The sequence below is a fragment of the Phaethon aethereus genome (assembly GCF_964289735.1).
Source record: "Phaethon aethereus genome assembly, chromosome: Z".
NCBI classification, from domain to species: domain Eukaryota; kingdom Metazoa; phylum Chordata; class Aves; order Phaethontiformes; family Phaethontidae; genus Phaethon; species Phaethon aethereus.
The window spans coordinates 53,454,715-53,465,395 of record NC_138577.1 but is presented as its reverse complement, the minus strand read 5'-3'; positions in this window follow the sequence as shown (position 1 = coordinate 53,465,395).

Genomic DNA, 10,681 nt, shown 5'->3' with positions numbered 1-10,681 from the left:
CTTAAAAAAGAAATGGAATGTGGGAGGAGGAATCTGCATGTGCAAAAGTAGAAAGAGGTGAAAAGTTGTAAATGAGTACAGTCAGATAGTCTAAGCAAAATATTTGTAAATTTGGAATGAAAAAGTGAGTTACCTATTCCTATTCTAGCAACCTGTTTTGCCCACTTGGTGGGATCATCTGTTCTGAAATGCAAACTCAGTACTTATTGCTAAGTCTGCAATTCCAGTACTTAGGCAGATGGGCACTCTGACTCTTAGAAGTGTCATTGTTGTGCTGCCATTATTTTCCCATGGGCAAATCTGGTGTTGCTAGGGTGAGATAACTGATTGCAATGAGGATCTCAGCACTTAACCTGGCTTGCACCAGCTGGTTTAGGCACTGAGGTAGACCAGTACCAGCTCAGTTATAGAGCAAGTTAAAGCAGTCTATGTTAAGTTAGATGCTTATCAGACATGACCTGACCACTTTAAAGCTGCTGCTGGAATGTAGGGGTAAGAATAATGTAATGAACCATTAGGGATATATAAAATTATAATCTTGCCCTTTGAATTCTTTTTTCTTATTTTGACTTCTTTTTTTTCTTTTTTTTTTTTTTAGCTTTCCTCGTAAAAGTTTCAATTTTGTCATATTGTACTATGGTTCTTAGAATTTTTTGACACATCTTCTGCAGTTCATTTTCTACATGAAGGAAAAGTAATAATTCTGTTTTCCCCACTTATTATAAAATAAGACAGTTCTTAACTACTTTAAATTGCCTATAAAGAAGAAGAAAAGGGAAGGGAAGGGAAGGGGAGAGGGAAGGGGAGAGGGAAGGGGAGAGGGAAGGGGAGACGGAAGGGAAGGGAAGGGAAGGGAAGGGAAGGGAAGGGAAGGGAAGGGAAGGGAAGGGAAGGGAAGGGAAGGGAAGGGAAGGGAAGGGAAGGAAAAAGAGAAGAAAAAAGGAAAGGAAAGGAAAGGAAAGGAAAGGAAAGGAAAGGAAAGGAAAGGAAAGGAAAGGAAAGGAAAGGAAAGGAAAGGAAAGGAAAGGAAAGGAAAGGAAAGGAAAGGAAAGGAAAGGAAAGGAAAGGAAAGGAAAGGAAAGGAAAGGAAAGGAAAGGAAAGGAAAGGAAAGGAAAGGAAAGGAAAGGAAAGGAAAGGAAAGGAAAGGAAAGGAAAGGAAAGGAAAGGAAAGGAAAGGAAAGGAAAGGAAAGGAAAGGAAAGGAAAGGAAAGGAAAGGAAAGGAAAGGAAAGGAAAGGAAAGGAAAGGGAAAAGAAGAGAAGAAAAGAGAAAAGAAAAGAAAAGAAAAGAAAAGAAAAGAAAAGAAAAGAAAAGAAAAGAAAAGAAAAGAAAAGAAAAGAAAAGAAAAGAAAAGAAAAGAAAAGAAAAGAAAAGAAAAGAAAAGAAAAGAAAAAAGAAAAGGGAAAAGAGGAAAGGGGAGGGGGAAGGGGAAGAGGAAGAGGAAGGGGAAGGGGAAGGGGAAGGAAAGAAGAAATCCTTTAATAGCTAATTGCTTTCCAGTAAGTACTGGAGAAATTAATGTGAATCTGTCAGAAACACTGTGCTTTTGGTAACATTTGATATTCCATTAAGTTAAAGATAATGAAGATCCTTCTTGTTTACAAAAGGGCTTTTAAATCTGTTATATGCGTGCCTTTTACTTTCTGCATGTATTTTATGTGTTGATTGATTCCCTTTGGTATCAGTTCAATTTATCCATTTTATAAATGGCAAGAACTTCCTTTTTTGTGAAGTGTGGTGAGGTTTGGAGTAACTCACCCAATGTTAATGATGTAAAGTCTTCTTTTCTCCTTGAAATGCAGAGAACTACTGTGGTGCTGAGCGGCATTAGCAGGGGGGAGCAGGATAGACGTTGTACTCAAAGCTGGCCATATAATGTGTTAGGCTTTGCAGCGGGAAGGAAATGGCTTTTTGGGAGTAAGGCAGGGTAATATGCAATAACTAAGGTATTTTAGCAGTCCCATTAAAAATTAGCAAGAGAGAGAAGGCTCTGCACTTCTTGTTCACCACCAAAGCTGTCAAGAGATGAGGTTATGTTGCTGTCTTCTTTTAACTTTCACATGATGTAAGCTTCAATGTCCTGCCTTGTCCTTACAATGGAAGTGATAAAGTCCAGGATATTGTCTCCTCCAGCCACGCTGTATTTGGCAGACTAGGGTGATTTTGCAGACATGCCACAGAATTACTTTTTCTGGAGGTTAACAAATGCTTCCTCACTGGGGATCTGCAGCACCCACCACCACTGCTACACAGTCTAAGAACAAACAAAGCAGTTTTAAAGTCCTTGAGTTTTAATTGTTTTAAGAGTGGCCACAGAAAGGCTGGAGATCTACGAGGGGAATGGAGTGAAAGAAGAAAAGTGGGGGAATATTAGTTTTCTGTTAATTCATTTATTTTTGCTGATTTTTTTAATGTTGTCTTAAATCAGTATTTATGCCATCCTATTAGATCTGTGTCTACTTTCAGACACATGCACATAGTGACATGAAATGCTCTTAGAGCCTGAGTACTTTCCCTTCACTATCCTTGTCTGTAAAAATTGAGGAGCTAGCCAAGCTGCTGGGAAGGAGTTCACACCACCTCCCTGCACACAAGCCTGTTAACTGGTGTCCACTGCAATTCAAAACAGCTCTTTGCAGACCTGAATGCAAAAGGGAGCTTCCCTTCCTGAAATTAATATGTCATTGTGGCACTAATACTGCGTTGCCAGTCTCTTGGTTACCCCGTCTTTCAAACAAACTAAGCACTGCCAGTACAGCACAGGTGCTGGGGAGGCATCTGTGGAGCTGATCATTCTGGGGACTTTAGTTTGTATATGAGTTTGCTGCTGAATGGTTGGTGCTGGACAAGAAAGGGGGTGAAGGAGAGGACTGTAGTGGTATACCCCTTCCTGGGATAGCAGGCTAGTTGTAGTTGCACTTGATCACCCACAATTGTGAAGACCTAATGGTGAAAAATGGTACTTTATTTTTTCTGGGCTCTTGCTGCATCCACATTCAGTTAACTTGTTAAGACCTACCTTGACACTTAGGAGGTAATTGGGCATTGCAAAGGAGCACTGATTGTATAGGTAACAAGTGTGTCAGATGGAAGTAAATGGAAGAGGAGCACTTCTAACTTGCTGTTGTAATTACTGCATTGATGACAGATTTTGGTGGGTTATTAAAGTCAAAGAAATATCTGGGTACAAGAAAGGTAGCCTTCGTTTGTACATATTTGTTTTCATTACCAACTTCTACTGAGGCAGTAGAAAACTCAAACAAACAGATTATCGCCTCAAATGTATGAAAAAGAATACAGAGACTTGGTTGAGGTCATAACAATCAGTTCATTTTCCTCTGAGACCCCCATGGAGAAAAGCAAACAAATAACACAGGGACCTGAGAACCTCTGAAGAACCATTTTGCATATATACCTCATTTAATACTAGTTGTAATCTGGTTTTTGATGTTCACTAAGATCTTTTATAGGAAAGTAGAAGAAAGAAAACAGGAATTCTGCCAAAAGAGGTTTTATTAAATCAATCCTGAGCATATTCAGATGCACTGAAAGGGGAGAGAACAATAAATACAGAGAGCCAATTACATGTGCCTTCAATTTACTATGTTTAATTTCACTGAGTGGCCCAGCTGCCTTAGCAACTCAGCTGTAGCTATGAAATTGCCTTAAGGTCTGCACACTAACATATTTGATTTCAGCATGGCTCTGTTTGGCATACCACCTTGCAATATTCTGGAATATGTAAATGAAAACATGAATGAGTTTCATTTTTCCAGCCTCATTTCAATGAGTTTACAGCAGAGGTCTGAAAACATGAAACTGAACCCTCTGTAGTAATTTAATACCCATGTTTTCTTTGAACAATGTCTTAAAGCAGCTTGTTATTTTTCTTGGTTAACTTTTATTGCAATTTTGTTCTCTTTGTTGTCAGCCTATATTTCTTGGGGCTGTGACAATGAGTTAAACCAAATGTGCTGAAAATATCTGCTCCAAAAGTGAACACACTCTTTCACTGAAAATTCAGTGCAGGTCCTCTTGCTCTTATTGCTTGTCAGATTTTCTGGGAAAGCAGTGGTGAGATTTAATTCATAGGGTGACATAATTATTCCCTTGAATTGCTCTCAGCCGGCTTTTGCAGTCCTTCATCAAACAGGGCCACCTTGGTGCACTGTTAATGCAAAAAGCCAAGGACTATGCAGACTGTTTTTAATCAAAATGTCTAAAATATCAAAAAAATTCTCTATTTGTTTACTAATAGAATGCTTTCAGAAGTTCCATGGAATCATCTACGACTCAGTGAGATGGGATAATAATTTTTTTTTGTTTTGCCTTGTTTTTATTTATAAACAATCATTTCTTTTACTTGATGTCACATTGGGATTTTGCTGTAAACAAAGTTGATAAGAAACAAATCTAACCTTTCACAGTATGGTCCCTAATTCTGCATGGCAGATAATTACAGATGTTTCCCAAATGAGTGTCAGAAAGTATATCTGAGAACATCTCATGTAGCTGGGAGGTATGAACTAAGCTGGTAATAATAAACTAAAACTGAGATCAAGCAAGAAAGTGGGAGCATTAAAAAAACATAAATCACATCTTGACATTTCTTCAGAACATTCTTGTATGTTCACCAGACATTATCACAGGGGGGAATCCTTCCCCATCTGAAAGTCTTGGCTGAAAACTTATAACACAAGTGAGGAATAAAATCCCCAACTCCCTCCTGCAGTTCAGGACTTTAAACAATTCCAAACTGTAGGATGAAGCCTTCTCAGTGAATGATTATCTACAAATCTCCCTCCTCTGTGGCTGTTGCACCTTAATGCTGAGGCTACTGGCCTGACTGCTGCTTCCCTAGATTCTATTTAATTGTTTTCATTTTTGTTATTGGTTGGTTGGTTTGATTTTTTCTTCCCCTACAGCACTTCTAAAGCCAAATAGCTGACCTGGCAGTAATTAATTCGGTTTACCTATACCATCAGTATTTGTCCAAAACATGTTTCCTGAAAACTGTAGTGGAAGCCTATATTGAGTGCTTGCTGTTGCAGCAGAGTAGCAATATATGAATTCTTCCTGGTCTCTACATCTCTGAGTTTTTTAAAATTAATGGTGGGGGTGGAGGTATAAAAAGAAAATGAGCGAAAATTATTTTGCTATGTTTTGTTTCAAAATCCATTTGTGGGTTGCTTTTTTTTTTAAATAATCCTACTTGCTAAAGTCTCTTTGATCTCATAGTTCTACTGGCAGAATTTATAAAAGCTGAAGACTCCAGGTCATTAGCAGACTTACAGCTTTCCACCTCCCATAAAACTATGGTCTTTCATCTGAGTTTTCTTAGGCTGGGTTTGCTCCATGAAGCTGAACACATCCTGCTTCTCCAATCAGTGAACACCAAGCATGAAAATGCCTTGAATCGTAGAAGGAAACTTTTGTCCACAGTGAAGCAGATAATTTGAACACTTATTATGCTGAAAATACTACGTCCTTGATAATAGCAGTCTCAATGAAATAAGCTACTTTCCTTTTCATTGGCCTTTCTATTTTCTGCGTGATAGGTTTGTCTAAGCATGACGTATCTGTTTGGAATATACAAGGAGAGAAATTGTTTTCACTGTTGCATACCTAAAAAACAATTACATTTACTCACACTGTAGAAAAACTTTTCATGTTTTAAGCAGAGACCAAGTATGGGACCAATTTGGGACCATTGGGACCAATGCTGGTCCCAAAGACATGTATTAGGGAAAATTAGGAGAAACTGAAAAGGACAGCTAGAATGAAAGTATCACTTCAGCCTTGGTTGCTGTCATCTGCTTTAGAACAGTAAAATGATGTGCAGAAAAGAACAATAAATATATATGTTTTAATTTATCTGTAGGAGAGCTACTCTTCAGCAGGCTGTTGTACTTATGTCAATGCAGTTCATTGTATAACAAAGAACAATAGCTGTACTTTCACAGAATCATAGATACTGTAAAGGATGAACAAGACCTGTGTTATTAGGATTTTAATCATTATGTGGCTATGGGGTTTTCACCTGCAGTAAACAGAAACTGGAACATTATCAACCTCCTGGGTCTGAGGACATGCATTGTGATTAACTTAAAATGAAGAAAACTTCCTATGATGAACTGTTTCTTTTCTTTTTGAATTATGTTTAATATTGCATAAAGTCGTGTTCTGTGGTTCAAAGTGTGTTATAAGACTATAATGCATTCTGACAAGTGTATTTTCTTCTGTTGAAGTGCTGCTGGGTGCATTGTCTTTGTCTTTATTAAAATTTCTTGTGTTATGTGCTGTTCTTGAGGAATAGTTCATGACACTGTTTTTGTCCAAAATATTTAAATGAAATGAAAATTATGATTAAAAAGTGCCTAGGCTGCTTGAAAACAGCAATGGCAGAAACATTGTGTGGTTGAGGTTGGAAGGAACCTCTGGAGATCATGTAGTCCAAAGCAGCATCAGCAGGTTGCTCAAGGTTGTGTCCCATCAGGTTTTTCATATCTCCGTAGGTGCAAACTCCTCAACCTCTCTGGGCAACTTGTGCCGGTGTTCAGCCACATTCACAGTAAAAAAAGTGTTTTCTCATGTTTAAGCAGCTTTTCCTATATTTCAATTTGTGTGTCCATTGCCTGTTTCTTGCCAGTAGGTACCACTGAGAAGAGTCTGGCTCCCTCATTTTCATTCTTCCTATCAGGTATTTATACACATGTGTAAGATCCTCCTAAGCCTTCTTTTCTCTAGGTTGAATAGTTCCGGTTCTTTCACCTCCCCTCATGTGAAAGATGCTCCAGATCCTTAATCATATTCATGGCCCATCACTGGACTCTTCTCAGTTCAGCCCATTGTCTAGTTTGTGCTTCAAAAGTTGATCTCTGAGGATGTTATGGCAGACACTGTCAAAAGCCTTACTGAAGTCCAGATAAAGAACATTCAGTGCTCTTATGTTGTCCACCAAGCCAGTCATCCTATTGTAGAAGGCTGTCAGATTGGTCAGGGATGATTTCTCTGACTACTCCCAATCACCTGTTTTCCTTCATGAGTTTGGAGTGACACAGGAGTGACACTTGCTTTCTTCCAGTCCTCAGGAACCACCTGCCTCCTCTGATCCCCCAATCACTATTGCCTTTCAAAGAGGATCAATGCCTCAGTGACATCAGCCGACTCCCCAAGCAGTTGTGGGTGCACCCCATTCATGGGCTCATATATAAAAATGTCTAATCTGTTTGTATGTTCCCTAACCTGACCCTGTTACATCAAGACTAAGTCTTCCTTGCTCTAGACTTCGCCACTGGTTTTCGACATGGGATTCCTGAAAGCAAATCTGTGAAGGCGTAGGCAAAGAAGGCATGGAGTACCTTGAGCTTTTCCATGTCCTCTGTCACCATGTCCCCTGCTGCATTCAGCAATGGGCCCACATTTTCCTTCATCTTCCTTATGGTGCTGATATACCTGTACAAACCCTTGTTGCCTTTCACATTGATTGTCAGGATAAAGCCCAGGTGGCTTTAGTTTTCCTAGCCCCATTCCTGCACTGCCTACTTATTTCTCCTGGTCACCTGTCCCTGCTTCTAGCTCCTTTTTGCTTCCTTGTTACGTTTGAGTCTGGTCAGGAATTCCTCATTCATCTCTGTAGACCTCCTGCTACTTTTGCTTGATTTCTTGCTCATGGGGCTCTTGAGCTTGGATGAAGCGATCCTTGAAAACTAATTCTTTCTGAACCATCTGTTCTCTGTGACTACTTGCCATGGGATTCTTCCAAGCAGGTCCCTGAACAGGCCAAAGATTGTTCTCTTGAAGTCCAGGGTTGTGATCCTGCTATTTGCCTTGTTGTCTTGTTCCAGGTTCCTGAAGTGCAGCCTCCCTGGGTTGCTGCAGTTCATGCTGCCGTTACATCCCTTACCAGTTCTCCTTATTTGTAAATACAAGGTCCAACAGAGCACCTTCCCTCACCCACTCCTCAGTCACGTGTCTTAGGAAGTTATTGATCAGTTAACTTCAGATACCTCCAGGACTGCCTGTGTCCTGCTGTGTTGTCTCTGCAGCAGATTATCTGGGTGGTTCAAGTCCCCCATGAGCACCAGGGTCTTCTTCCAACTGGCTGAAGAAGCCTTATGTACTTCTCCCTGACCAGTTGGTCTGTAGCAGTCATCCACCGCAATGCTGCACACACTGGTTTGCCCTCTAATCTTGACCCATAAACTCCAAGCCATCCGATAACCTGTCCCAGACAGAGCTCCATGTGTTCCTGCTGCTCTCCCACATTCAGAGCAACTCCCACTTCTTGCAGTCCCAGCCTATCCTTTACAAAGGGCCTGTACTGATCCACTGCAGCACTCCAACCATGTGGGTTTTTCCACTGTGCTTCTGTAATCCCAGTGAGTCTGTACCCTCACAGTGACACACAGACCTCCAGTTCCTCCTGTTTGTTCCCCATCCTGCCTGCACTGCAGAGACGCACCTGGTCACACTGATTTCTCAGATAAATTGTGAGAGCTTCCCTCACAATACTCCATAATTATTGTGAAAAAACAGTGAAACAAATTAAAAACTGATTTGTTTTTAATTTAGTCTAGAGGATCACTCCTGGATTTTACTTATTGATATGTATTCCAAATGATGCTTTGAAAGTCATGCAAGTTATTTAATGGATATTAATTAAGCTTTCTCTTTGTCTAGGTAGAAGATAATCAATTAATCATAAGAGAAGTAGCTGTGCCTGCTTGACAGCCTTCAGGGGAAATGAATTTTGACAATTATATATGTAATATATATATACATGTATTTTTACCCATAACACAGACATGTCACGTAATCACAGAATGATTGAGGTTGGAAGGAACCTCCGGAGGTCATCTGCTCCAATCCTCTGCTCAAGCATGGGAACCTAGAGCTATATACACATAAAAGTATTTGCATATCTTTGTTCTGGCTTCTGATGAAGCTACTACTTACATGGCAATTGCACTTAAATTGGAGAAATGAGTGATCAGGAATGAATGCACTTGAGCAGATTATGACTAAAATTCTTATTCTACAGAAAACCTACTAGCAACATTAGGGAAACAAATCATTAGCATAGTGATAGAAACAGGAATAATATCTTGGTATAAAGTGATTTACATAAAATGTCACCCAGACTGCTGACAGATTTAACTTGTGTCTTTGATTTTTCCTGAGTAATGTACTTCCCATTGCAGGAATGGAAAGTACATCATGACTCCCTGAAGAATAAAAAAGACAATAAAGAGCATAGCCAATGAATAAACGAGACAAAGAATTATTTTCCAGTGACTTCTGTAGAAGTTCCTTTACATTCATGGAAATCTTTCATCTGCTGAGTTCAAGATCTTAATTTCAAGGAGATCCAGCAGCTATAGCAAATGTTAGACAAATACAGAATACAGATTTGGTAGCAAATGATTATGAAACCTATGTATCTAACTGGAGTGATGGAAACATAAGGAATTTTTTCATCTGGAATTTACTATAAGTAAAGCTCTAAAGAAAATGAAAAATGTGAGAGTAAGTTGTATGATACAAAAGGCACAATATATGTCTTTGAAATAAAAATCTGAAGTCAGAGACAAAATCACCATCCTTTTGGGACAGTTAGGAGCAGACTGAGATTTACAAATTCCCTGGAAACAACTTTTTCAGGCCTTGCATTCCCTTGTAATATAATAAGCTTCCTCAATCAAGTTCAGTATCTGCCAGGGTCTAGGTTTGTGCTTGGGCAGAGAAACCTTAGATGCTGGGAAAACAACTAGATACCTTCTGTACTGGTTCTTGGAAGGTGGTACTCAATTATCCAAAATACTTCCATTGAAAGCTCCCAGGAAAAGCTACAGAAAGTTCCTTTAAAGCTGCATGACTGCAAATGAGAGGGCAAATGTCATTCAGCATCAGTGAGTACAAAGTAGTACATGCAGAAAAAAACTAGCCTTATCTTCACTTCATAACATGCTCTAATTATGTGTTACATTTAAGAAAGAAACAGTAGGTCCATTATGAATGGTTTTCTAAGGACCAGATTAAGAGAACAAAGAGAGCATCGGGCTTTCTTGGGAAAGGAGAAGAGAACAATTAAGTGAAGAATATCATGGCGTTGTATACACCTACAGGTCTTACAAGCCTAGGGCAAAACCTTCAGTCAGCAGGCTGTGGAGGGAAAGAGTACAGAAGAGTTTGGAATACTGCTCAGGAAAAGTAATGGAGGACAGCTATGTTAAGTATTAAGTGTCTGGATGTATCTGTAATTTCACGACTGTTACAACCTTGGAAAATATACCTTATGCCTCTCCACTTAAGCCACATTTTTTAGGCTTTTTCCCAGAAGTCATGGTGGTCAGAGGCAGGGTACAATAAAAAAGCTCATGTGTTCCTACTCACAATATCTCCAGAACTATTTTACCACACATACCACATCATCAGCCCACTTTTTCTCCTTTTCTCCAGGATACAAGGTCTGTAGGTTGTCCTGGAGGGACAGGCACACTTGCCTTCTCCATTCTGTCAAAAATGAGGTGAGGGACTAGAAACATACCTGTGAAGAACTCCTATTTTCTGCAGAAGAAAAAGGAAGAGCAGAAAGTTTAGAAAGCACAGCAAAACATAAACCAGTACATCAACCATATATAATGACGAACATATGAGGAAAATATCTATTATCACTTTA